Below are 25,816 nucleotides of genomic sequence, written 5' to 3' on the forward strand. Positions count from 1 at the left end.
TGCCCCTCGATTGAGTGAGGGTTACAAATCATAGGATGAAAACCCCATTGCAATAACTGGAAAAAGGGAGAGACTCGGTGAAAAAAATCTCAAGAGGGGAGGCAGGAAAAATTTAATCCCCAATGGGGTTACCATTTTGTTGTCTAGGTAACTCCTCTATATGGATAGAGATGATTCCTCTAGCCCAATGAGTGGGTCTATCAACTGAAGTGACAATCTACCAGACACTTTCCTAAGTTTCAATTGAAAAGAGAAACGAAGAAGATGGCCTACCTCGTTCTGATGATATTTTGATCTGCTTTGTTGAAGACCTTGAATCACTTGTTTCATGGGATCATTCTTGTTGCTCTCATTGTTTATGCACTTTCAAAAGAGATCGAGACACAACCATGTATGCAAATACAAATAGCATATTCAAAAGAAACCTACTTAACCAATCAAGGAATGTTAAGCTAAATGATACATGAGCAAACACATTTAGGGAAAATGAACTAGCAGTTGTATAATATTAGAAAATAAGGGGAAGCATACAACCAAGCCTTGATGTTGATGGGCTCTCCTTGAATGAATATCCAAGTCCAAGCTAAGCTCTCCAAGCACTCCTTCTCCAAGCCAAATCAATATCATATAGGCACAATCTTAGCATAAAGGTGCAAATAGACATAGACCAACCATTTGGGAATGGAAGAGGATGAATATATAGGCTAGGGGAGGGATTTATGACCTCTCCAAAGATAGGATTTGGCCCTCATATCAATTAGGTAGCTCATAGGGATAATAACAAGAGGCCAAGTTGGGAGAATTCGATCTCATCTATGCCAAACAACCTCCGACTTACCGCTATGGAAACTTCTAGATCACAAAGCTTCTCATCCTCTTTGGGAAAATTGCCTTTATAGTATCATCGCAAGTATACAAGTGAACATACCAATGCCATCGTGGGTCAAGTGTAGTGCAACAGGAAATCATCACTGTTTTTAGTTTCATAAGCGTGATGATTCTCAAATTAAGGTTTTATAGCTATTTCTTTTAGGGAAAGCTCAAGGCATTTTCCAATCAATGTCTTAGGAAGGATTTGAGCTACATATATGAATGAGTATACTACAAAATGGTCATGTTTCAGGCACTTTAGGGTATGTCACAGGGAAGTGTAAGAGGTGTGACAAAATAATGTGTAACACACCATCGGGTGGCTTCACCAAGGATGGGATCTTCGTGTGAGCTAGCAGTGCCGCCTTCCATACAACATCAAGCCCTTCACAGATGAGGCATTCTATGACGTTGGTCCCCTTGATGTTTGTGATGTATTATTAGGCCAACCATACTTGTGGAAGCGTTGTGTATGAGTCAAGGTCTCATGTTGTTATTGTTACTTTGGGAAATAAGTTGTACAAGATACTCGAGGTAGCACCGCTTACCGCCATCTCTTTAGTTAGTGAAAAACAATGTAGTAAGCTCATTTCCAAAACTAGGAAATTTGTTTTCCTGATGATAAGCCCTCAGGGAAAGATGAAGATGGTGGCCATGACCTCCAGACAAGGCCCCTCCGCACGACAACAATAGATGGACAAGGTCATGGAGGAGTATGAGAACATATTCACCTCCCCCACAGGGGTGCCTCTGCACTATCAGGTCAAGCACTCCATCAATCTGACCCCAGGTGCACCATTGTCCAATGGACCAATCTACTGGTGCTCCATTCTAGAGAATGACGAGATGAAGAGGCTGATTCATGATTTGTTACAGAAAGGTCACATCCGGTCGAGTTCAACACCTTGTGGGAGCCCGATCATGTTGGTACAAAAGAAGGATGGGAGTTGGAGACTCTATATTGACTATCGAGCGTTGAACAAGATCACTATCTAGAATAGATACTTGATCCCACGGATTGATGACCTTTTGGACCAACTCAAGGGGTCAAAATATTTCAGCAAAATCGAATTGAAGTCTGGATATCACCAGGTACCGATTGAACCCTCTGATGTGTGGAAGACTACATCAAAGCCAAGGAGGGCCTTTTTGAATGGTTGGTTATGCCTTTTGGGTTGACGAATGCTCCTGAAACCTTCATGAGGCTGATGGATGACATCTTGTGGCCATTCAACAACTCATTTGTAGTGGTATACTTGGATGACATCTTGATCTTCATCCATAGTTGGGAAGAGCACCTCCACCACATACAACAAGTTCTCCAAACACTGTAGTAACACAAGCTGTGTGCCAATTTGGAGAAATGCACTTTTGGCATGACCTAGGTGTATATGGGATACATTGTTGATGAATGGGGGGTGCATGTGGATCCAGCCAAGATCCATGTAATTTGATATTGGCTAGCCCCAACCACTCTGACAGAGCTCCGTAGCTTTCTCAGTCTTGCTAATTTCTATTGCAGGTTTGTGTTGGGATTCTCTCATATCACTTGGCCCTTGAGTCAAGTTACCAAGGGAGGAGAAAAATAAAAATTCTTTTAGTATGAATCTTAACAGAAGGCATTCACAGAGTTGAAACATAGCCTTTGCTCCGCACCAGTGCTCACATTACGAGACTTGTAACAACCATTTGAGATCAAGACAAATGCCTCTGACTATGCTATTGGGGTAGTCCTTACTCAACAGGGACATCTAGTGTCATATCACAATGGGACACTTTTAGACACAGTCCAGAAGTATCCCACATATGAAAAGGATATGTTTTCCATTGTGCAGGCCTGCCAACAATGGAAGCATTACATTTTGGGGAAGGAAATGGTCATCCAAATAGACCACCGACCCCTGCAATTCATACAGATGCAAGGGAAGTTACAAAATAATCACCATTAGAAGTGGTCCACATACCTACAATAGTTCCATTTGAATATCAAGTATAAGAAGGGAAGAACCAATAATGTTGCAGTCTACCTCAATCTACCACTGATCATGGCGTTAACCATCGTGCTCAACTCTTGTGGGCACAAGACTTCTGACTGGCCACTTCTCTACAAAAGCGACCCAGAATTTGGCCACACATACCAAATGCTCTTGGAGGGTCAACAAGTTCCATATTTTGACATACAAGAAGCCTTGTTATGCCACTTGGGACACCTTTGTGTTCCTTCAAGTGAGCGTGCCAAGATGATTTGGGAAGCGCACTACAGTCAGGTCGTTGGGCATTTCGGGGTCGAGAAAATGGTGGCAGTACTGTAGAAATATTTTTATTGCTCGAATCTTCGACAAGATGTCAGGAAGTACATCAGATTTTTCACTTCATGCGTCATTTCCAAACCGACCATCAAGAAGCAAGGCGTCTATACTTCATTGCCTACCCCTAGCCGACATTGGGAATCCATCTCCATGGATTACATGTTGGAAGTTCCTTCTACTAAGCATGGAAACGACTGAGTTTTTGTGGTTGTCAACAGATTCTTGAAGATGGCCATTATGGAGGCCTGCAAGAAGAATGTCACAGCAGAAGCCACTGCTAAACTCTTCTTTGAATGAGTGTGGGTACACTTTGGGATCCCACAGTTTATCATCCTAGATCAGGACAACGAGTTCCTCAATACATTTTGGTCCAATCTTTGGTCAATGCTAGACACCAATCTCACTAAGTCGACAAATTTCCATCCCCAAACTGATGGCGAGACAGACGTCGTCTGTTGTCTCTAAATCTTGCACCATGCAGCACAAGTGTAGCATGAGACAAGAAATCTCCCTAGAGATAGCCTCTGGGTTGATTGTAGACCAGTGCCTAGGAGATCTTAAATAGAGGAGTGCTTGTAAGGTCATATGTGAGGGGGTTGCAACACTCCAATTATCATGTAAAAAGGTATGAGGGGGGCTTGGTTCATTCCTCCAAAGGTATGAGTTATATATTTCAGGTATTCCCTCACCCACACAATTCCCAGAAGTATGACATAGAACAATGGAGGCCGATTACTTCAAAGGGGATTATAGCTTAATAGGATTTGTTGATTAATTGAGAGAGGATTATGGGAAATCATAACTCGTCATATAGAGCCCAAAACATTCAAAATTTCATATTGAACACATAGAGCTGCAATCAATGGGAAATTTTACACTTGTTTCAGTTACAAGCAGAAATAATGGACTGAAGAGAGGATGGATGTTGTGATTCATGAAGAGTATATGTTAAATATATGATTTCAATAATCTAGGCAGGCACTAGCATTAACAATGTCGATACAAATGGATATGTAAGAAACTAGAGGCACATGCATAACATATTGATACCAACAAGTCTGTGAGGAGGTCTTGAGATGTTTCTAACAACAGTAATCACATGAATTCAGAAAAGAATATAAACATAATGGAGTTAACATGAGGACAAACATTGTGTAAGGTTAAGAAGGAGGAATATCCACCATTTCTATGATAGTTTGATAGTTTTGCATGAGTAAAGTAATACAATATCAGGTAATAGTCATTCACTTACATAGTTATGAGCCAAAATGGTACCACAGAGTTCAGACCTTGAGGGTGAGAAATTCTAGAACCCTTGTTATAGATTTCATCCCCTATTTATAAGAAGAGGGGGAGAGCTTTGAGTTACAATCAAAATATCTGAGCCTGAGCCCCCAACTGTCATGCTAGAATAGTTGTTCCAGCTCTGTAAGGCTCTTATACCACCTAATTAAATATTACAACAGGAATCGAATCCCTTCTTGGAAAAATACAGAAATAAATTCACAAAGAAAGAAGATTGAGAGAGGAAGGAGGAGGTGTCCCATTGCTTTTTCAGTGTTGGTCTTGGATTGAACCATGTCCCTGCTGTCATCATGCTTCTCTCTACTGCTGAGGTGGTTCACTGCTACTTGGCTAGCTTTTGTCAATTCTTCCTTAACTAACTAAGTGACCTGTTTGGTGGAGTAGGAAGTCAAGTGGGACAGTCCTGTGCCCAAGCAGTCATTTTCTATGCAATGAAGTGGAGCACCATGCCGTGACATTAACACTTCATGAGTTCCCCCCATATTGATATGTAACAGCACCATGCTCCATTAAAGTACTTAGCTACCAGCCTATCTGCCCATGTAAATCTCTGTGACAATGCTCTTTGCGGAACACAGTCGTCGGCCTTTAAGATTAAAAACAAACGAACAAGCAGGCACTTTTAATTTCCCCTTTGGACCCTATGCTTTCAGTTTATTCATTCATGTGATTGAGGGCCTGAACCAAGTACTTAGCCCTTTGAGCACTAAGGCTCTCAATTGTTGCGCGTGGGCCTTCTCCTTTATAACCTAAAATGCCTTTGATTTCCCCTTACACCACACTAACTGATATCCCGAACGCGTAATCCCTATATAATAAAACACATAACCTATCACATACAGGGGCCCCTTTCCTTATCGCAATCGCAACTGGGGAGGAATTTTGGTGGAAGAGAAAGCATTTACATTGCGCGATCGCCGATCGTCGATTACGATGGGTGATGTCACCACTACCACGTGTCACCCAGTGAGTGGTGACACATGTCACCCGGAAATGGCCCCATAGGATCCCTGAAAAAGCCAAAATTGAGTGACACATGTCATTTGCCACATCATCATCCATATTGCCACGTGTCCTTTGTACTTCCACGTTAGCATCGGTACTACCACATCAGCATTTGTACTACCACGTCATTGGTGACATCAGTTGCCATGTCTGCTTTAAGGACCAATTAGAGTTCGCTAGATGGCCCCTTGGAGGAGAAAGAAAAAGGCCTGCCTAACCCTGTTTATTCATGATTTTCCTTTGTATTTGGTTTTCTCAGCCCCCCGGTGATGCACCACTTTATCGCAATATCGGTGGTTTGCAGGTCCTTTTAAGTTGAAACCTCGGCGATCCGCCAATCACAGATGCTTCCTAGAGAAGAGAGAAAAGGGAGGACTGACCCTTGTCTTTTCCATGATTTTCTTTGTTAACTCTTTCCAGCCCTTCCCTGACAGTGCAACAATATATCGCAAGTCAGCCCCCACATGCTTTGGAGTATGCTGTGACTATGGGACTGCTAGATTTGCGAGATGCGGGAGACCTGAGTGATGTAGGATGCGAGATGAAATATCGGCGTTCAGGATTGCGATGTGCTGATAACCTTAGCTGTGTGCCCCAAGGATCTTGCCAATGGCTGATTGTGATAAATGCTCCACCCAGACCCGCCCATTACTGATAAGCGATATTGGCGATCGGCGGATCACTGCTTTTCATTCTGCCAGTGTTCCTTGCCTACCGACCTTCATCGATAGTTGGTTTTCAATTGCGATCGGCCCCCCCAGACCTCCGATTGCGATTGGCCTCCACACTTAGTCATTTTCTTGGTTTGTTGGGCTTTTCCAAGGTAGACTTTAAAATGCCTTAACTTTTTCTCCATGAGTCCATTTTCAGACTTTCATATACCACTGGAAATCTCTTTCTGAGCACTATGCAATAGAGAGGGTATAATTTGGCTCTGATAGCTTCTATGGTTTGAAAAATGTCTTTAAAGTCACTGTTGTTTGGTACTTGAGGCAACTGATAACCTATGAAGCAGTGAGTGACAACATTGGCTCCTACTGGGGGCAGTGCCTTGATGGCAAGGTGCTGAGAACCTATAGACCAACATCCTTCATGATTGGGCATGGAGTCAGTAATAAATGAATCTTTGTAATCAACAAAATCTTCATGGGACTTTCCTCCTCAATCTATAATGCAAAAATAAAAAATCTGACAGCTAAAAAAGTAAATTATCAGCTGGTGAGCTTATTTATGTACAATCCTACTTATACACATAACTTAATTAAGCTAAGTGTGTTCAACCCTCCAATGAAGCTAGGTCAGCATTCGAGTGTTGGGCCTTATGCCTTCACATTGTTGAAAAACAAAAATTAAAATGAGCATGCACCATTAAAAGTCTTCAAACAAGTAACCTGATACATTCTCTTGAAATAATCTTTGTTGCTAACTAAAGAATATTCTTATGTACTCAGCCACAAGATCCTGGAATAGAAAAGGAATTTTTGCAGTAGCCTCTTCTTCACATACATTTTTCTAACTGATGTCTTTTTGTTCATGGCAGCCACAAACACCACTTGGCTCTTTGGCTTCCTCACATATGAGCCAGGAAGGGGAGGGTGACTTCTCTTCTTTGAGGACTTTGGGTTTAAATCCATTTATATCTAGAAGTCCCTTTCCCTTGTCAGTTGGCCTGGAAGGCTCCTCGGAGGAAGTGTCTTATTTTTTTTCATGTCCCATTGATGTATTTCTAGATAATCGAGGAGAACTTCCCTTGTGGATTCGAGCCATCATGAAATCGACGAACTGCCTACAACTATCATCCATCTCATCATCATCTAGATCATCTTGCTCTTCTTCATGTGTTCTGGCTTCTTGCTCTTTGTCAGAGAAAGAGAAATGTTATCGCGAAAGTATTCTATTTTCTAACTCTAGTTTCATCAGTCTATATAAAGAGTTCTTTATTAAGCTAACCTTCTCTTCTATCGTCTCTTCCATTTCTTGACAAATATAGTTGCCACAATATTTACAATTAATATTCACACAGTGCATTCGCCAGGATGTTTACAATAAAATTAATCAGTGGAGTCGCAAGGTGAGATATCTTCAACGCACACTTCCTTAGCTCACCTAACAAGGGAAATGTAAAACTTTGGCGTACCCAGGGGGAAATATTCTAATCCGTTCCCCGACAATGATGCCAGAAAGATGTTGTCGCTAAATCTTGCACCATGCAGCACAAGTGCAGCATGAGACAAGAAATCTCCCTAGAGATAGCCTTTGTGTTGATTGTAGACCAGTGCCTAGGAGATCTTAAATAGAGGAGTGCTTGTAAGGTTATATGTGAGGGGGTTGCAGCACTCCAATTATCATGTAAAAATGTATGAGGGGTGTTATCGGGAAAACTAGTGTCTATGCAGAGCTGCTAGTCCCACTAAGGCTGGTAGCTACCTTAGAAACAAACAAACTAAAACTACTTCCATTTTCCTTTATGAGAAATAGATAAGAGGGGAATAAGGAGACCAACCTCTGTCTTGCGCTTGGTTCCTCGCTCGATTCCTCTCCCTTCTGATAGATCTTTGCCACTCGCTTCCTTGTCTACCCAGCTTCAAAGAGCACCTGTAGAATCAAACCAACATAACACTATCCAAGAATATAGATCTATTATCATAAACAATATAGGATCAGATATATATTGTTGGACACCTAATCCTAAATCGGTTAGTGTGGAAGCCGAATAGACCAAAGCAGTCCAAGAGACCTTGGGATCTGAAACCCAAGAGTCACATAATGTACTATAAATGTATATCTCCTGTTAATAAAAAAATTTACTCACATGATTTATCTTTCCTATTCTATGTTTCCCATGTGTGTTTAACATGGTATCAGAGCAAGCGTATTCCTACCCTGCATAAGTAATTTGAGCCATTTGTTTATGGCCTTTCTGTGTAGTGTATTTCTGCCATATTCCTTTATACAGACCTGTGCATTGTCTGCCATATTCACTTGAACCTATGAAACGTTCCTCTCTCTGCCTCTGCCAGCGCTCTCTCCTCTAGTGTAATTGCATTCGTTGGTTAACGCCTCTACCTCTGCCAGCACTCTGTCCTCAAACGGCTATGTCAATCTGCCACACCTACTCTAATACAGTCCGGCATGCACCTTGCTCTTCTATTGCACTGACCTGATTTGAAATGTTTTCCTTGTACCTGCGCTCTGGGTCTAACACGGTATCTCTGCGCTTGTCAGCAAAAACGCTTCTGCCATTATTCTTTGTGCTCCAGTCTATTGTAATACTCGATACCACTCATACTGCGTTATGGTGATCTGTCTCTGATGGCCATGTCTGCGTTCGGATTCCATTTCAAGAGCTCGCAGATTTTGCAAAAAAAAAAAAGAGCATCCAGATTACTCCGAGAGCCGTAAATTTCTAAGGGTTTCAGCTATGCAATCTCATTTCCCTTCACGGTTTTCATCTACCTCGTAGGTTTTCTTCTGGAACAATAAGCCACAACCTCATTCCCTTTGAGCTCAGAATTGTTTTGGGAATTCGGCTGGTTCTTCATTAGGTTTCTTCTTAATTCGACTTTCCCAGGACCTTTCCTCGGGAGCAGGAGCAGGTAGTGGTGACCGACCTCGCCAATCACGAGTATCAGGCTCTACATATCGAATATGAGATTGTGCCTGTATATTGACATCACCATGACTCCAACTTGATTCATCAGTGACAAGCTCCGATTCTATCTCCGTGGCATAAAGACCCTGCATCTTCGCGTACATTGTTGCTGTAGGGCTACACGAAGTTCTTAAAATGATACACTCCTTTTTAAAACGCTGCTCTTAAACATCTGTTTTTTGGATTTGCGTTCGTGGTATCAAACTGCATTTGCGCTGTTTTTAAAGTGATATATATACGGTGATATATATTGGTAGCATGGTTATATACAGTGATATATATTGAATGCGTTGTTTTAATATTGAATGTGCGCTGTTTTAAAGTGATATATATACGGTGATATATATTGGTAACATGGTTTGCAGCATTCATTGACATGGAACAGCACCAGGCTCGCTGTAATCTTTTGGTCCAGAAACCGAAATGAAAAGGTGGCCCACTCGCCTACAATTTAATGAAAATTTCAAATTTCAAATTTATTTAGAGTCTTTGTATATTGATCTATGCAGCTCTCATGATTTTCCATCGGGATCATTACTCGAAAGGAAAAAATAGTCCCTTTTAAGCTGCATCAGATGGTGAAGTTAACAACATGAATTGTGCATTATGTTTATGATCCAGTGAGTCGAGACAACTTTGAAACTACTCAAAGAAAAGTGTCTACAGGTTGTGTGCTTGAAATTATTAAGATTCTAAAGCTCTTCATTTCAGGCATAAATGTTTCAAAAGGCGCCATTCGGATGAATGAGCTTAAGCATGATCTTTGCCTATCAATGTAAGCAAAAAATCCTGATAGTCTCCAGAGGTTTCAGACGCTATTGCATATTCCAAAGTCTTGTTGGTCCTCTTAGCATATGCCTCTTTGATATGCTTCATGTCAACTTCCGCACGTGTTACACCCACCCATGTTAGTGCATCTTCATCTATCCCGAGTTTTTCTATCGCTAAGCGCAAAACCTTTGTGAAGTGTTTTTCAGGACAGCAAATACACTTGATCACAACTCGCACTGCATCTTGGAAATCTTCAGCCACGTCTTCTTCGAGGGACTTTTTGTACCGAATATGATATGCTTGCCTCACCATCAATAGTTCAGCCGAAGATCGAGCACTGGAAATTTCTAAAAGCGATATATTCTTTCCATTCCACTTCTTTATTGCATCATGAGATATGACCGCATCACGTTCAGCTGGATCTGGTACCCAAAGGAATACAGCTTTCTCAAAGTCACTTGAAAGCTCAGATTCCAATCGCTTCAAGAGATCCTCTTCATACAGTTGAAAATAACTTTGATGGATTACTTTGCGTTGTGTTGCAGTTCTATGTCCTAATATTTGTATGATTGACTTCTCATTTGTGCTCTTTCCAGATATTTTCCTCCATAACTACAACAACTTCCCTACAAACTCTGTTTTTTCTCCTATCTCTGTGAGGCCTTTTACAGGGAGGGGGCTTCTCTTCACCCATCCTTAAACTAATTGATTTACCTGCATTGACAATACTATGCACGTCATTTCTGGTGGTGGTGTCCAGGTTGGAAAGGTAGTTTCTTTTTGTGCTGATTATTGCTCTTAATATGTGCACTGTATGTGTTGGACATTAAGTCTCTATTGCAGAGAAAGAAATCAGTTTTGTATATCGCTCATTGATTTATTTGTGTGCTGACCTGGAGCTGTATTGAATGCATCGAAAACTGTGATTAAAGCTTCCTGAATACGTTATGATGCTGCCTGAAATACGTTGAAGCTGCTGTTTTAAATAAGTTCGTATGAGGCCTGAATGGTATACGATCCAATGGTGTAGTGATTGGTTTCAAATACATTTTGAATAGTTCGAATTCCATTTGCAACCGAGATTTTGTGCTTCTCCTCCTATAGTTGGATATGATTTGATTGCTGGTGCCATTCATATGTTTAATGTTTTGTTGAGGTTGACCGCTGTAAATTACAGTTCAAAGAATGCCCATGACATGGTGTTATAATTATTGAAGTTTTGATAACCATCATTTCTGAAGGAGTACTTGAAGGATCCAAACAAGTTTGCAGTTGCTGCTGCCCCAATTGTGGCATTGTATTTAAAACTCATTATAGTGCATTGATTCCTTGATTCCACTACTGCATAAAGATTTTGGTGAACTGATTGTAATATTTTATATTGCACACTGATCATTTGCTGACATTTATAAAGGATATTGCTGTGTACTGTGAGTAGATATTACTTTTCTGCATTGAGTAGTAGTTGTGATCAGTTTTTTAAGGTGTAAATCAGACATTGAAGAAAAAATGGCCAGAACCAGTGAAGTATTACAGTTCCTTAAAACTCTGATATTATCTACTGTTGATGACACATTACAAATCAGCAAAGGATCTCTCTCAGAAATTCAGACATGTCTACAAAATGCACAGGAAAAGATCGATTTTTTGCAGCTTGAATCACAGCTACAGCAAGAAGAGCTACATCAAAATAGACACCATTCTGAACCTATTTTTGTTCAGAACATTGAGACAACCACCCATCAGCAGCATGTTAATAATGTTACAGTTCATTCAAATAAAGCAGTAGTTGTATATGCAGATGCAGAAACTCAGTCTGCACTTCCCAAGCCCATCATCAGACCTTGGGAACAGCTTGTCCACAATAAGCACAGAACTGGTCTTGGATATGACAAGGACTTGTCCTTTCATATTCCAGACTACTCAAAGCCCATTCAGTTTCAGAGTGCTGGATTCATTCATGACAGTTCACCTCCAGTTGTTCCAGATTCTGCCCCTCTTCCACAGCAACAACAACAACAAAAACAACAGATCGTGAAATGCCAACACTGTGATCGAGTTGGTCATTTGAAATATCACTGTTTTTATCTTCATCCATGTAAGCACTGTCATAAAACCAACCATTCTTCACACAGATGCTTCAAAAATAAACGTCCTGCAAGAACAAAGATTCATCTTGGATGGATCGCTTCTTGGCAATGGGCATCAACAGCCAAGAAGATATTCCAAGCACATGTCAGAACTATTGAACAGTCTTGCAATTGAGTTTTCTCCATCTTCTCACCTTGTGTCTGACAGGGGGGAGAATGATGGTCATCTACAAGCTTCAAAGTCACATCAAGCGAGCCTGAGCCACAACCTGCCACACCAGTTTCAGAGTTGTAGCCAGAGACAAAGATTCCCGTGAACATGCCTTCAGTTGGCAATCTGGGACACTTCCTCTAGCAGAAGACTTCAGCTTCTTGCCAGTTTCGTAAGCATTCCAGGAACACAATTGAGAACACTTCCTCTAGCAGAAGACTCCAGCTTCTTGCCAGTTTTGGAAGAGTTCCAGGAATTGCATTAATCATTCCATAGTTTTTGGTTATCCTTAAACCATCACAGGTTGAGACTTCCCTTTTCAGGTTGAAGTTTTACCTTTTATGTGGGGTGAGACCTCCCTTTTATGGTTGAAGGTTTCCCTCTTTAAAACAATAGGATCACTTCCTCTAGCAGAAAACTTCAGTTTCTTGCCAGTTTTGGAAGAGTTCTGGGAACTGCACTAAGCGTTCCAGTGTTGGTGGTCATCCTTAAACCACTGCCCTTTATACCAACATTTCATAGAGCACATTCAGCCTAGGGCTTCCATGCATTTTTTGCACATTTTGTATTACAGCTCTCTTCTTGGATTCATACATAACCCTTTGGATTAAGGGGGGGAATGTTGGACACCTAATCCTAAATGGGTTAGTGTGGAAGCCGAATAGACCAAAGCATTCCAAGAGACCTTGGGATCTGAAACCCAAGAGTCACATAATGTACTATAAATGTATATCTCCTGTTAATAAAAAAATGCACTCACATGATTTATCTTTCCTATTCTATGTTTCCCATGTGTTTTTAACATATATTGACCACACAAATGCATATAACATCAATCATACAAGAATGTGGAGGAAAACTTGAATAGCTTTATTGATAATCAAGAAAGAGCAAAGAGGATTACAACCAATTGTTCTAACCCAACATCATCCTCTCAGCAAGAAAGCCCTTCTTCACCTCATGAAAAGCTTAGATCACCCAACACTATGATATTGCACCAAGAAACCAGCATCACTTCCTTACAAGATACAAAATTCCAGCCTCTGGATCTCTGGGATGAGGGATCCATATATATATGTTTGCAAGGGGGGTGAGTCAGCTTTTGAGATTTGATTAGTGTCCTCTCTTTGATAGTTCTTGATTCCACTTGGAGATTGATGATCTCTTACTCATCCTTGGGCGAATGCAGAGAGGCAAGTGTCACAGGAGAAGCTTCTAGAATATTCCATGATCCTCCACCTTGTAGATTGACCCTGCAATTTGTCCACTCTCGCCCATCGCACCCCATAGAAGGGATTTTCAAGATGCATCGCACCTCCTGTGTGTATTTAGGTGGGATTGAGCGCACTTTGACCATGGAGCAGGTGAGATGGTCCAGTTTTGACCAGTTCTGAGCAGTTTTTCATGGAGAACTTATGGGAGAAGACGTAATCAATTGACCTTGTTCTTTTAGAGGTTGGAACAAAACTTTTAGGGACTTAAGAGCCATTAGTTTATGGACATTTATGATTGGGGTTGCAGTGCCCAAAAATTTCTATAACAATTGCCCCTAAAGCATGAGGTCATTAATCTGTTGATGTCGGGTGGAATGCTTTATCATGAGGATCTGAAGTTCTTTCAAGCTAGAAGGCGACCTGTAATAAGATACAATACAATACATTATCTTCATAATATTTTCATGATCTAGCTGAGGCGGGCATTCCCATGCTCAGCTTTATAAATTCATTTTCATGTACATAAGACAGACAATCGTCTAAGTGTAGACTGATGATTCTGGTAGAGCCATCATCCCTTAGGTTGGATGATTATCTGTGCAGTAATGATGTACATTTGATGTCTTTATTTTCCTGAATATATATCTCATCCCGGATGGATGAAACTAGATCCGGGGTCTTCAATCTTGTTCAATCTTCACTCAAAGTACAAGTCGATCCATGTGAGAGATGTTCCGAAGTCGAACATGGAAAGACATCACTTGATTACCAGCCAATGATGTAAGTTGTTAACAGGCGCGAGAGGAATCACCGATAATGATGATGACCCTCAAGGTACTACAGCACAATTCACGTGGTGTGAATGAGGGACTTGGCGTCGAACACCATGCAAAATCTTTCGGTCGAAGGCCATTGATGTAAAACTATCGCTGGAAGTGAGAAACTTGCCATTGAGGCATGCAAGCTTCAAAGTACTGAAAGGGTTGTTCCTAGATCGACTTTTTGGATAATGAGCTGATGTCGACAAGAAGCAATCTATCATAGGAGGTCCTTAGTGAATCCCACATCAATGACACGGAATGGAGCAAATGATTTTAATGGAGGTGAAAACGATTTGGTGATATAAGGTTCAGGGTGGCGGTCATGAAAGAATGGCGCATAAATGTATTGCAGTGGGTGAGACACAGGTGAATTCTCTGAGTGACTTCTCTTGAACATATCGGGGACACTGACATGATGGATCCATAGCATTAACCCCAAATATGGATGGTGTGACGGAACCATGGTGATGTGACCAGTGAATGGAACAACCCAACCTGACTCGGACGCGGAGTGAAAGTGTCATGTTCAAGAGCGACTTGCTACAGATAAAGTTTCTTCAAGTTTTCTTCCCAATTTTTCCCAAGTCATTGCTGACTAGTACCTCTTTATTTTTGTCAAGCTTGAGGAGGATAACATATGCATGTTCTATAATTTTCCCTTCAGGCAAACCCATCGCTATGTTTTAACGAGCCTAGCGATAGTGAAACTTGTTCTTGTCTGTATGGACAAGTTTGTTGCTATTTGGTTTTAACGAATTTAACAACAAGGATAACTCAGTCCTTTTCAATTTTAGAGAGTCTGAAAAAGGGACATAAAGGAAACTCCAATAATCCTTTTTCGTCATATAATCCCTTGAGTCCGAAAAAGTATAAAAAAATACAAAAGGGATGAATTTTCGGTACTTTTAACGAGCCGAACAAAACAAGCGCTCGATCTTTTTGTGTTATAATCCCTCAAGTCCAAAAAGACTAAAATCTAAAGGAGGGATAGCACTTCCTATCCCTTTAACGAGCTGGAGAGGCCAATGGCTTGGCAATCTTTTCATATTTTATGAGTTAGTTGAAAAGAGCTTAAAGGAGACTCGTTTTTTGGGGAACGAGTGATAAATATGGGTAGAAGTCGATTCCAGGTAAGGGTTGGAATTTTCCAATCACGGCAGTGTCACAAGGATGGCTAACATGATCACTCTTCACAGTTGTTCCTCAAAAAGGGTAAACAATCAAATGGAGGTGAATGATCGGCCAATACAGAGTGGACGTGATGATGAGAACACGACCAAGGCTTCAAAGGCTGATGATAATATATTCACGATGGTTATTTACCGGAAATTGGTTCATCTTTTAATGAGAGTAAACTTTGGGGGAACATTTGCTCATTGCTTATGTTTATTTTTTAACGATCTTGAATTCTGCGTTAAAACTACTCGATTAATCTAGTTGTATAATAAGGATGTCTCATATATAAAAACGACATTTTTTCAAAGCTTTGCCCCACATCCTTTCTTTATGCAAGTTAGGAAACGACCAATCCTACGAGTTTAAAGGGTTAGAGGACCTATAAATTTAAAAGAATAAATGGTCGCTCTTCGCTTCAATGCCAAAAGGTTTGCATGCCCCCAGGTATAGTGAAGCAGAGTTTCGAGGTTACCCCTCAATTTGTGGACAAAACATTTGTTTTATTGGGAAAGGCCTACCTTTTCAGGTTACCTTCAATTTGCAGAAAAAACATTTGTTCTATCAGGAAAGGCCTACCTTCTAACAGAAGTATCTTATTCCGGTCTAATCCCATTTTCCAAAATGGATGGGTGTGTCAGCCAGTCATATATCCTCGCGGAAACCTACCCTATACCCAAGGTTTTCCTATCGAAACAGGCCAGGGTGCATGCCCCCTAGGTTTCAGTCATATCCTCCGAATCACTCGCGCTCATGAGGAGGACGGACTGGGGATTGATGAGACATTCCTTGTGTGAAAAGACCATTCAGGGTTGGTGTATGACTATTTGCTATGTGTGAACTGGGGAATGAAAACTGGTCTACGAGCTTGACCACTCTTCCTTCATGCGGAAAACACATTACTCTAAAGAGTGAGGAGACAATGGCTCCCATGCAATAAATATAGTCTCTTCCAAGGAGTAGATTATAATCCAGGGGTCCTTGGACTACCATTACATTCATGTGAATGGTTTTCCTTCTCAATGTTATTGGCACATTGGGAAGGATCCCTAACGGTCGACTGGTTCCTTTGTCAAAGCCTGTTAGATTTCTCATCTTAGGCAAAAGCGATGGCGAACCAAGCGCTTTCCAAGCAGTTGAGGAAAGGATACTCATAGAAGCCCCTTCATCTATGATGGTACCGGCCATGACCATTCTATATATTTGAGCAATGATTCGAAATGGTACACTAGCCGGTAAATGGGGTCTGCGTAGTAGATTCCAATCGAAGGAAATGACCAGGTTTCTTGGAGGTGGGACCGAATAGACGGCCAAGTATGACTCTGACGAACTTCCTTCCTGGGTAAAGGAACGAGTAGACTGCCCCCATGTTTATCGGAGTCTGTGCTTACGAAAATAATTTGAACGATGTCGTTCTTGTTTTCTTTGGTGACTGTATCATCTGAAGATGGCTCCTCTGAAGGAAAGACCGGGTCAATTGCCACCTCGACCTTTTGACTTTCGTCTGGTGTGGATTCAGATGGTTTATCTTCAATGATAGACGCTTCGGCCGACCATAAGGGCGTGTCAGCTGGATTTTCAACTAGTGACGAATTCGACAAGAGCTTCTTATATCCAGGAGGAAGTCGTAACTGTGAAACCAGACGGTCGTCCAAAACTCTTTTAGCCTCGTCTAAGAAGGGACAACGGTGGACGGCATGATCGCCTTCACACAGTTTACGAGGAAATTTACATTTTCGTTTTCATCCAGGGGCTTCACTTTCACTAGTTGACGGTGTATTTTCAACATGATCATCAGAGGTTGACGACACTGGATTGTGCAAATGAGGAGATCAGTCCCTTAAGATCAGAGGGATGCAAGGAAAATCTCGATGATAGTGGTCTCCTCTGCAAATGACACATGGCGATTTAGGCCTAGATGGTGTAGTGTGTGGATTTTCGCTAGACGACGCCTGGTCGCCCCTTTTCGCCTTTGGTTCCTTCTTCTTCTTCTCTTTCTTCTTATTCTCCTTCTTCTTCTCGGTTACTTGATTTTTGGCTTTACCAGCTTCATCAAGCGAAGAGGAAAGAGGAGAGGAAGAATTGGATGGGGTAGAAGGTTGGGGGGTAACTCTGGTATCGTTTAGTTGCTGACTTGATTGTTCAGGAATCAAGGTGTTCTGAACGACAGAGGTTGAGAAGAGCCATACGGGAAAGCCAATTGTCAATCCTGGAAGCGACAATGTGGCCCTATGGGGCGCACCAACATCCCGCCAAGAGGAGAAGGGACTAGGATTTCCCCCAAGGGGAACTCTTTGGTTGGTAGGCTCAATCTTTCTCAACCTAAGACCAACGTAGGAAAGGTGATATTTATTCCGATTAAAATAAATTTTAGATGCTTTGACACAACTTGTTTTTTCAATTTTTAAGAGTCGAGAAAAAACAAAAGATGACTCTAGTCGCCTTCGATTTTTAATGAGCCTGAAGTGACAAGTGCTCAGATGGACCTTTTCCTTTAAGGAGTCTGAAAAGGAACGAAAGAGACTGCTCTAGAAATCTAGACAGAGGGATTACCAAACCAATCAGAAAACTGTAGAATACTTTTTACGGTACAATAGTCAATCTTCCCGAATGCTGTGTTTAGTGCATTGCGATCAATAGGGCGCAGACACGGCTTCCTATGGATAAAGGATTAAGCCTATTGTGGTATCCCAATATATACTCGACGGTACGTGGAAGCACAAGTCCGTACTGGCACTTATTGTCTCAAAGTGGAGGAATCACCCAACCAACAATGAAAACAACAGTTACCAAGCTTTACGACGCTGGAATACGTCTCTAGCCTAGACTTCTAAATGTTGTGCATTAGGTTCCAAAGCGTTTTTAGATTCATTAAATTTATTTTACAGTTGATCTTGCTTAAGAAATTTTCCTTTTAGGTTCATCGCGTGATGTAGATGTACAATTCCTAAAATGCAATCTAAGATGATAAATAGTCATTTAATCTTCTTTTTGCAATGAAAATCCTAGCTACTAAGGAAAGAGAGATGACATTCTTTCAACATAGAGTAGAGAGCACACACTATATGCACTGTGCTAAATCAAACCAACAAACAGTCTAAATGCAAATGCACGTGCATGTATTTGTTTTCAGCCTTCTTAATGTGTGAATGATAAAAAAAAGCTAAGTGCAAATCTGAATTATTTTTCAAAGCGACATTACTAACAAGTTTCTTTTCAAGACAAAATGAGGACAATGATGACACTTTGCGATTTGGAATTGAAAAATTTCTTTCGACACTTGAAAAACTACTAATTCAAATCAAATACAAGAGTAACAGTGTAATCGACTATCAAGAACAATCGGATTCTCTTCTATGACTGAAAACGACACTTGCGACACTTTCAAATCAAGAAACGACAGTAAAATTACGCTACTTCTTTGTAAAAGAGAACTGAAAATGGCTCAAAATACATAAGAAAATTTACAGTTCTTTGCACAATGGAGGCGGAATAATGGCAAGGAAGGGGGTTTCAACAGAGGTGTACTGACTACAGGCAACAAAAATCTTGAATAGAGCTAAAAAGAGTGAACACAGAAACCAAAATCTAGGAGTAGGAAAGGCCTTGTCTAATCAGCGCACCTGTAACACAGTGAAAAAGAGATGCAGCGCACCTGCTACACTCGAGAAGTGCGATGCATCTAGAATTCACAGAAGATACAGTGCGCTGGACCAGGGACGAGACTTTAACTGGGTTCCGAATCACAGTTTGCAGCTTAGTTCATGGATTTAGGCCGAGCAAGTGATAATCAGTAAATCAATCACAGGGGTAGATCTAAAGAGGTTACTAGAGCCACCACAAGGGCAATTAGAGAGCTTGTAAATCAATTGTTCAGTTCATAAACAAAACCTGGAGATAGATTGAAGCAACATTGATCTACTTTGCACTTGCATAGCAAATGCAGTTCGAAGGCTAGTTGGCTTAACTTCAGGCTCTGTCTATAAGTTTATAAAGTAAACAAATGTAGATAAACAAACAAGCTATTCACTCCCCAGCGGAGTCGCCATTTTTTTATCGGGAAAACTAGTGTCTATGCAAAGCTGCTAGTCCCACTAAGGCTAGTAGCTACCTTAGAAACAAACAAACTAAAACTACTTCCATTTTCCTTTATGAAAAATAGATAAGAGGGGAATAAGGCGACCAACCTCTGTCTTGCGCTTGGTTCCTCGCTCGATTCCTCTCCCTTCTGATAGATCTTTGCCACTCGCTTCCTCGTCTACCCAGCTTCAAAGAGCACCTGTAGAATCAAAGCAACATAACACTATCCAAGAACATAGATCTATTATCATAAACAAAATAGGACCAGATATATATTGACCACACAAATGCATATAACATCAATCATACAAGAATGTGGAGGAAAACTTGAATATCTTTATTGATAATCAAGAAAGAGCAAAGAGGATTACAACCAATTGTTCTGACCCAGCATCATCCTCTCAGCAAGAAAGCCCTTCTTCACCTCATGAAAATCTTAGATCACCCAACACTATGATATTGCACCAAGAAACCAGCAGCACTTCCTTACAAGATACAAAATTCCAGCCTCTGGATCTCTGGGATGAGGGATCCATATATAGATGTTTGCAAGGGGGGTGAGTCAGCTTTTGAGATTTGATTAGTTTCCTCTCTTTGATAGTTCTTGATTCCACTTGGAGATTGATGATCTCTTACTCATCCCTGGGCAAATGCAGAGAGGCAAGTGTCACAGAAGAAGTTTCTAGAAGATTCCATGATCCTCCACCTTGCAGATTGACCCTGCCATTTGTCCACTCTCGCCCATCGCACCCCATAGAAGGGCTTTTCAAGATGCATCGCACCTCCTATGTGTATTTAGGTGGGATGCAGCGCACTTTGACCATGGAACTAGTGAGATGGTCCCGTTTTGACAAGTTCTGAGCAGTTTTTCATGGATAACTTTTGGGAGAAGATGTAATCAGTTGACCTTGTTCTTTTATAGGTTGGAACAAAAATTTTAGGGACTTAAGAGCCCTTGGTTTATGGACATTTATGATTGGGGTTGCAGTGACCAAAAATGTCTATAACAAGGGGGGCTTGGTTCATTCCTCCAAAGGTATGAGTTATATATTTTAGGTATTCCCTCACCCACACAATTCCTAGAAGTATGACATAGAACAATGGAGGCCGATTACTTCAAAGGGGATTATAGCTTAATAGGATTTGTTGATTAATTGATATAGGATTAGGGGAAATCATAACTCGTCATATAGAGCCCAAAACATTCAAGATTTCATATTGAACACATAGAGCTGCAAGCAATGGGAAATTCTACACTTGTTTGAGTTACAAGCAGAAATAATGGACTGAAGAGAGGATGGATGTTGTGATTCATGAAGAGTATATGTTAAAGATATGATTTCAATAATCTAGGTAGGCACTGGCATTAACAATGTCGATACAAATGGATATGTAAGAAACTAGAGGCACATGCATAACATATTGATACCAACGAGTCTGTGAGGAGGTCTTGAGATGTTTCTAACAACAGTAATCACATGAATTCAGAAAAGAATCTAAACATAATGGAGTTAACACGAGGACAAACATTGTGTAATGTTAATAAGGAGGAATATCCACCATTTCTATGACAGTTTGACAGATTTGCATGAGTAAAGTAATATAATCTCAAGTAGTAGTCATTCACTTACATAGTTATGAGCCAAAATGGTATCACAGAGTTCAGACCTTGCGGGTGATAAATTCTAGAACCCTTGTTATAGATTTTATCCCCTATTTATAAGAAGAGGGGGAGAGCTTTGAGTTACAATCAAAATATCTGAGCTCGAGCCCCCAACTATCATGCTAGACTAGTTGTCCCGGCTCTGTAAGGCTCTTCTACCACCTAATTAAATATTACAACAGGGATCGAATCCCTTCTTGGAAAAATACAGAAATAAATGCACAAAGAAAGAAGATTGAGAGAGGAAGGAGGAGGTGTCCCATTGCTTTTTCAATGTTGGTCTTGGATTGAGCCACGTCCCTACTGTCATCATGCTTCTCTCTACTGCTGAGGTGGTTCACTGCTACTTGGCTGGTTTCTGTCAATTCTTCCTTAACTAACTAAGTGACCTGTTTGGTGGAGTAGGAAGTCAAGTGGGACAGTCCTGTGCCTAAGCAGTCATTTTCTGTGCAATGAAGTGGAGCACCATGCCGTGACATTAACACTTCATGAGTTCCCCCCATATTGATATGTAACAGCACCATGCTCCATTAAGGTCCTTAGCTACCAGCCTATCTGCCCATGTAAATCTCTGTGACAATGCTCTTTGTGCAACACAGTTGTGGGCATTTAACATTAAAAACAAATGAACAAGTAGGCATTTTTAATTTCCCCTTTGGCCCCTATGCTTTCAGTTTATTCATTCATGTGATTGAGGGCCCGAACCAAGTGCTTAGCCCTTCGAGCACTAAGGCTCTCATTTGTCATGCGTGGGCCTTCTCCTTTATAACCTAAAATGCCTTTGATTTCCCCTTACACCACACTAACTGATATCCCGAACGCGTAATCCCTATATAATAAAACACATAACCTATCACATACGGGGGCCCCTTTCCTTATCGCAATCGCAGCCGGGGAGGAATTTTGGTGGAAGAGAAAGCATTTACATTGTGTGATCACCGATCATCGATTACGATGGTTGATGTCATCACTGCCACGTGTCGCCCAATGAGTGGTGACACATGTCACCCGGAAATGGCCCCATAGGATCCCTGAAAAAGCCAAAATTGAGTTACACATGTCATTTTCCACATCATCATCCATATTGCCACGTGTCCTTTGTACTAGCATGTTAGCATCGGTACTGCCGCATCAACATCTGTACTGCCACGTCATTGGTGACATCAGTTGCCATGTCTGCTCTAAGGACCAATTAGAGTTCGCTAGATGGCCCCTTGGAGGAGAGAGAAAAATGCCTGCCCAAACTTGTTTATTCATGATTTTCCTTTGTATTTGGTTTTCTCGGTCCCCCAGTGATGCACCACTTTATCGCAATATTGGTGGTTTGCAGGTCCTTTTAAGTTGAAACCCCACCGATCTGCCGATCGCCGATGCTTCCTAGAGAAGAGAGAAAAGGGAGGACTGACCCTTTATTTTTCCATGATTTTCTTTGTTAACTCTTTCCGGCCCTTCCCTGACAGTGCAACAATATATCGCAAATCAGCCCTCGCATGCTTTGGAGTATGCTGTGACTATGGGACTGTTGAATTTGCGAGATGCGGGAGACCTGAATGATGTAGGATGCGAGATGCAATATCGGCGTTCAGGATTGTGACGTGCTGATAACCTTAGCTATGTGCCCCAAGGATCTTGCCAATGGTTGATTGCGATAAATGCTCCACCCAAACCCACCCATTACCGATATGTGATATTGGCGATCAGTGGATCGCTGCTTTTCATTCCGCTAGTGTTCCTTCCCTACCGACCTTCATCGATAGCTGGTTTTCGATTGCGATCGGCCCCCCAAGACCTCTGATTGCGATTGGCCTCCACACTTAGTCATTTTCTTGGTTTGTTGGGCTTTTCCAAGGTAGACTTTAAAATGCCTTAACTTTTTCTCCATGAGTCCATTTTCGGACTTCCATATACCATTGGAAATCTCTTTCCGAGCACTATGAAATAGAGAGGGTCTAATTTGGCTTTGATAGCTTCTATGGTTTGAAAAATGTTTTTAAAGTCATTGTTGTTTGGTACTTGAGGCAAATGATAACCTATGAAGCAGTGAGTGACAACATTGGCTCCTACAGGGGGCAGTGCCTTGATGGCAAGGTGCTGAGAACCTATAGACCAACATCCTTCACGATTGGGCATGGAGTTAATAATAAATGAATCTTTGTAATCAACAAAATCTCCATGGGACTTTCCTCAATCTATAATGCAAAAATAAAAATTCTAACAGCTAAAAAAGTAAATTCTCAGCTGGTGAGCTTATTTATGTACAATCCTACTTATACACATAACTTAATTCAGCTAAGTGTGTTCAACCCTCAAATGGAGCTAGGTCATCATTAGAGTATTGGTCCTTATGCCTTCACATTGCTGAAAAACAAAAATTAAAATGAGCATGCACCATTAAAAGTCTTCAAACAAGGAACCTGATACATTCTCTTGAAATAATCTTGTTGCTAACTAAAGAATATTCTTATGTACTCAGCCACAGGATCCTGGAATAGAAAAGGAATTTTTGCAATAGCCTCTTCTTCACATACATTTTTCTAACCGATGTATTTTTGTTCATGGCAGCCACAAACACCACTTCGCTCTTTGGATTCCTCACAGATGAGCCAAGAAGGGGAGGGTGACTTCTCTTCTTTGAGGACTTCGAGTTTAAAGCCATTTGTATCTAGAAGTCCCTTTCGCTTGGTAGCTGGCCTGGCAGGCTCCTCGAAGGAAGTGTCTTCTATTTTTTCATGTCCCATGGATGTATTTCTAGATAATCGAGGAGAGCTTCCCTCGTGGAGTCGATCCATCATGAAATCGATGAACCGCCTGTAGCAATCATCCATCTCATTGTCATCTAGATCATCCTGCTCTTCTTCATGTGTCCTGGCTTCTTGCTCTTTGTCGGAGAAAGAGGAATATTATCGCCAAAGTATTCTATTTTCTACCTCCAGTTTCATCAGTCTATATAAGGAGTTCTTTATTAAGCTAACCTTCTCTTCTATCGTCTCTTCCATTTATTGACAAATATAGTTGCCATAATATTTACAATTAATATTCACACAGTGGAGTCGCCAGGATGTTTACCATAAAATTAATCAGTGGAGTCGCAAGGTGAGATATCTTCAACGCACACTTCCCTAGCTCACCTAACAAGGGAAATGTAAAACTTTGTCATACCCAGGGGGAAATATTCTAATCTGTTCCCCGACAATGATGCCAGAAAGATGTTGTCGCTAAATCTTGCACCATGCAGCACAAGTGCAGCATGAGACACGAAATCTCCCTAGAGACAGCCTCTAGGTTGACTGTAGACCAGTGCCTAGGAGATCTTAAATAGAGGATTGCTTGTAAGGTTATATGTGAGGGGGTTGCAGCACTCGAATTATCATGTAAAAAGGTATGAGTTATATATTTCTAGTATTCCCTCACCCACACAATTCCCAAAAGTATCACATAGAACAATGGAGGCCGATTACTTCAAAGGGGATCACAACTTAATAGGATTTGTTGATTAAATGAGAGAGGTTTAGGGGAAATCATAACTCGTCATATAGAGCCCAAAACATCTAGCATTCCATATTGAACACATAGCGCTGCAAGCAATGGAAAATTCTAGACTTGTTAGACTTACAAGTCGAAATAATGGACTAAAGAGAGGATGGATGTTGTGATTCATGAAGATCAGTTGTTAAAGATATGATTTCAATAATCCAAGCAGGAACTAGCATTAACAATGTCGATACAAATGGATCTGTGAGGAACTACAGGCACATGCATAACATATTGATACCAACGAGTCTGTGACGAGGTCTTGAGATATTTCTAACAACAATAATCACATGAATTTGGAAAAGAATATAAACATAATGGAGTTAACATGAGGACAAACATACTATAATGCTAAGGAGGAATCTCCACCATTTATGTGATAGTCTGACAAAAATTCATGAGTAAAGTAATACAATCTCAAGTAATAGTCATTCACTTACACAGTTATGAGCCAAAATGGTATCATAGAGTTTAGCCCTTGTGAGTGAGAAATTCTGGAACCCTTGTTATAGATTTCATCCACTTATTTATAAGAAGAAGGGGAGAGCTTTGAGTTACAATCAAAATATCTGAGCCCGAGCCCCTAGCTATCAAGCTAGACTAGTTGTCCCGACTCTGTAAGGCTCTGCTACCACCTACTTAAACATTACAATAGGGATTGAATCCATTCTTGGAAAAATACAGAAATAAATGTGCAAAGAAAGAAGATTGAGAGAGGAAGGAGGAGGTGTCCCCTTGCTCTTTCAGTGTTATTCTTGGATTGATCCACATCCCTGTAGTCATCATGCTTCTCTCTGTTTTTGATGGGGTTCACTATTGCTCGGTCGGTTTCTATCAATTCTGCCTTAATGTACCGAGTGACCTGTTCGGTGGAGAAGGAAGCAAAGTGGGAGAGTAATGTGCTTAAGCGGTCATTTTCTGTGTAACGAAGTGGAGCACCATGATGTGCCATTAAGACTTCCCGAGTTCCCACCATATTGATCTACAACAACACCATGCTCCATTAAATTCCTTAGCTATCGGCCCATACACCCATTTAAATCTCTGTGACAACACTCTCTGTGCAACATGGTCGCAGACCTTTAACATTAAAAATAGATGAACATGCATGCACTTTTAAT

The 25,816-nt window shown here is 41.0% G+C and overlaps 1 pseudogene; it reads right to left on the reverse strand.

The window, feature by feature from the left end:
- Window positions 1–9,891: 9,891 nt before the first annotated feature.
- Window positions 9,892–10,653, reverse strand: LOC149146374 (annexin-like protein RJ4 pseudogene; annotated as a pseudogene).
- Window positions 10,654–25,816: the final 15,163 nt, after the last annotated feature.

The sequence above is a fragment of the Pinus tabuliformis genome, chromosome X, assembly GCF_031772625.1.
Source record: "Pinus tabuliformis cultivar Carrire ecotype Pingquan chromosome X, CPIR1, whole genome shotgun sequence".
In the NCBI taxonomy this organism is placed as follows: Eukaryota; Viridiplantae; Streptophyta; class Pinopsida; order Pinales; family Pinaceae; genus Pinus; species Pinus tabuliformis.